General features: G+C 39.9%; 1 long non-coding RNA gene across 1 annotated transcript; it reads right to left on the reverse strand.

Moving 5' to 3' along the window:
* Nucleotides 1-67: 67 nt before the first annotated feature.
* On the reverse strand, nt 68-3,412 carry LOC129392735 (uncharacterized). Its single transcript, XR_008619158.1, has 3 exons — nt 3,378-3,412; nt 3,240-3,286; nt 68-359 (listed from the first exon to the last, which is right to left on the reverse strand). It is a non-coding gene; the product is annotated as an uncharacterized lncRNA (long non-coding RNA).
* Between the last annotated feature and the right edge of the window lie 724 nt (nt 3,413-4,136).

The following is a 4,136-nucleotide window of genomic DNA, read 5'->3' on the forward strand; positions in this document are numbered from 1 at the left end:
TCTTCCCGGACCGGGGCACGAACCCGTGTCCCCTGCATTGGCAGGTGGACTCTCAACCACTGCACCTCCAGGGAAGCCCCAGGATCCTTCTTTTTTATCCATTCTATTTCTGCCTTTAATTGAGATGCTTAGACAACTTACATCTGATGTGACCTGGTAGATTTAAATTTTACATTTTGGCTATTTGTTTTCTGTTTGTCCTGTTTGTTCTTTCTTTCCATTTTCCTTTTTTTTTTCCTGTATACTTTTAGTTCTGTAATTTTTATGACTTCATTTTACTACTTTGTAGGATGCCAAGAACTTTTAATGGTTGGAGGACAGTCTTTTAACAAATGGCGATGGGAAAACTGGATATCCACCTGCAAAAGAATAAAGTTGAACCCTTACTTTACACCTTTTTACTCCTCTGTTGGCTTATTAGCCATAACTATTTATTGTATTATTTTAGCAGTTGCTGCAGGGTTTACATTTACAGTCTTAACTTATCATAGTCTACCTTTAAGCAATAGTATACATCTTAGTAAACAGACATTACAACAATACATCCATTTCTCCCCTCCCAGATTTTGTGTTACTTTGTCTTACATTTTATTTCAGCATATGTTGTCAACCCACAATATGTTTTTCTCATTTTTGTTTTAAACAATTATCTTTTAATTATATTTAAATAATAAGAAAAATATTTTTCATATTTATCTATGATTTACCTATGTAGGTACCATTTGCAGTGCACTTTATTCTTTTATATAATCTGGATTTCTATCTCGCTCATTTTCCTTCTGTCTGAGGACTTCATTTTACCACTTTTTTTTTTTTTTGTACAGATCTGCTGGTGACAATTATTTCAGATTTTCTAAGCTTGAAAAGTCTTTATTTCATCTTTAATTTTAAAAGTATTTTCGAAGGTAATAGGATTCTACGTTGACCTTTTTATTTTTCTTTTAATGCTTGAAATATGTTGTTCCATGTCTTCTTCTTTGCATTGTTTCTAACAAGAAGTCTGTTGTTATCTGACTCTATTCCTCTAATCCTTCCAATATTTCCCAATCTTGAATTATTTCATAACATGAAGGCACTATTCAGTTCTCAGCTAAAGACCCAAACATGACCCTCTGCAGATCTCCAGAGCCTCCATGTGTGTGGTTCTCTGCATTCTGGGGCTCTGACCTGTCAATCTAGCCACCTTGACTGTTCCAGACTCTCAGCTACATTGTCTCAATTCAGGGATTCCTCTCTGCTTGGGTTCCCCCTCCCTGTACCACTGTACCATTGCCTGGAAACTATCCTCAAGCAGTAATCTAGGGCAATCATAGGGCTCACCTCATTTGTTTCCCCTCTCTCAGGGATCATTCTCTTTCACTCCTTGATGTTCAATATCTTAAAAACTGTTGTTTCATAAATTTTGTTTGTATTTTTAGCTTTTTCAGAAGGGAAGGTAAATAGAGTTTTGGTTGCTCCACCTTGGTTGGAAGTGGATGAGGAAGACCCTATTCCTCACCTAATGTTTAATGAATGAATGAATGATATACATTTGTGTCTCTGCGGATGTATAGTTTACTATTTTATTGAGAGGGTTATAATCCCTTACTATCTTTATTTATTTTAGTGTTAAAATTACCCTAAATTTGGTCAGTGGGTATAAAAAAATTTAAATATAAAAATGCTCAATGCAGCATTTCTTCATCAAAATTAATGGACTGAGAGTAAAGGAGATTTGCCCTCAAGGCAAAGCAGGTGCCATTATCACTTGTTCAATTCAGAGAAAAAGGGAAACAATAACTGATTACTTTAGCAGTAAATGTTGAGGGACCTAGTAAGAGGTAGATGTACCTACTTTATCCTCAACAAAACAATGAAGGTGCCTGGTGGATCTGGTGGAAAACAAAAGCATTGTGAAAGAATGTTGCTTGCATCTGTAAGATAAAGCAAAACGCAGCAGATCTAAGAAAGTAAGCAGATGTCTAGGAGAATCTATTTCTTGCTGGTAGTCAAGATGGTCACAAGCAGTTACCTGGGAGAACAATGATGCTCCTTGACACACCCGGTGGGACTACTTGGAAGAAAGACAACATTCATTCTTCATCATTCAACAAATATTATTTCAAAGTTTGATACTCCTGGGCACCACTCTAGGTACTGGGAATACAGCTCTGAACATCACAGACAAGTCCCTACTCTTATGGACCTTACATGGCAGCAGTGACTGGATAAAATGAGTTATCTCATAAGAACATGTAAGATTCCAGCCCTAAATGCTCAAGGGGTCCTTTCTCGGGGGGCTGGCTTTCCATCTGAATAGGAGGGGAAAACAATCAGTGAAGTCTAGGTTAGTTTTGATACATGAATCCAATCTATTTTAGTATGAGGTCCAGAGAACCTCAGCGAAGGTTTATTAAAGTAGGAAGCATTTGAGCTGGGCTTTGAAGTAGAAGTTTATGTTAAGTAGACATAATAGGAGAGATGTTCCACCCAGAAGAAATAACATGTTTAAGTCAGAGAGGCTTTGGAAAACATGAGAAAGTAGCAATAACTCAGTGTCACTGGAACACAAAATAGGAATTCTAAGAAATAGGGTAGGTTATGTAGTAAGAGTTCTTGAAGAAGGGTTCTTTTATGCTAAGCAAGGGGTTTCAGTTAATATTCTATAGAGTACAGAGATCTCTTTAAGAATTTTTAGGTCCTTCAGCTCCAGTACGCTACCCCTCTGCTCTGTTGGAACCTGTGCTCAAGATCCTTAATTACAGCCACTTGGGCTATGGGAGAAATTGTGGAAAACTAGACAAGTAAAGTCAAAGTGAGTTTCAGATACATTAGAAGGGTGGTTCAGCCGTGTGACTGACAGGGTCTTGGTGAATCGGCCAGGTGTCAGGCCTGAGCATCTGAGGTGGGAGAGCTGAGTTCAGGACATTGGGCCACCAGAGACCTCCCAGTCCCACGTAATATCAAACAGCGAAAGCTCTCCCAGAGATCTCCATCTCAATGCTAAGACCCAGCTCCACTCAATGACCAGGAAGGTACAGTGCTGGACACCCTATGCCAAACAACGAGCAAGACAAGAACACAACCCGACGCATTAGCAGAGAGGTTGCCTAAAATCATAATAAGTTCACAAACACCCCAAAACACACCACCGGATGTGGTCCTGCCCACCAGAAAGACAAGATCCAGCCTCATCCACCAGGACACAAGCACCAGTCCCCTCCACCGGAAGCCTACACAACCCACTGAACAAACCTTACCCACTGGGAGCAGACACCAAAAACAACAGGAACTACGAACCTGCAGCCTGGAAAAAGCAGACCCCAAACACAGTAAGTTAAGCAAAATGAGAAGACAGAGAAATACGCAGCAGATAAAGGAGCAAGGTAAAAACCTACCAGACCAAACAAATGAAGAGGAAATAGGCAGTCTACCTGAAAAAGAATAGAGAGTAATGATGATAAAGTTGATCTAAAATCTTGGAAATAGAGAAAATACAAGAAACATTTAATGAGGACCTAGAAGAACAAAAGAGCAAACAGGGCTTCCCTGGTGGCACAATGGTTAAGAATCTGCCTGCCAATGCGGGGGACACAGGTTCAAGCCCTGGTCCAGGAAGATCCCATATGCCGCGGAGCAACTAAGCCCATGCGCCACAGCTACTGAGCCTGCTCTCTAGAGCCTGCGAGCCACAACTACTGAGCCCATGTGCTGCAACTACTGAAGCCCATGCTCCTAGAGCCTGTGCTCCACAACAAGAGAAGCCACCGCAATGAGAAGCCCATGCACTGCGACGAAGAGTAGTCCCCACTCGCCACAACAAGAGAAAGCCCACATGCAGCAACGAAGACCCAACACAGCCAAAATAAATGAATAAATAAAATTAATAAAGAGAAAATAAAATAAAGAGCAAACAAACAGTGATGAACAACACAATAAATGAAGTTAAAAATTCTCTAGAAGGAATCAATAGCAGAATAACTGAAGCAGAAGAATGGATAAGTGACCTGGAAGATAAAATAGTGGAAATAACTACTGCAGAGCAGAATAAAGAAAAAAGAATGAAAAGAATTGAGGACAGTCTCAGAGAACTCTGGGACAACATTAAATGCACCAACATTCGAATTATAGGGGTCCCAGAAGAAGAAGAGAAAAAG

This window comes from Physeter macrocephalus, chromosome 14 (genome assembly GCF_002837175.3).
Source record: "Physeter macrocephalus isolate SW-GA chromosome 14, ASM283717v5, whole genome shotgun sequence".
Taxonomy (NCBI): domain Eukaryota; kingdom Metazoa; phylum Chordata; class Mammalia; order Artiodactyla; family Physeteridae; genus Physeter; species Physeter macrocephalus.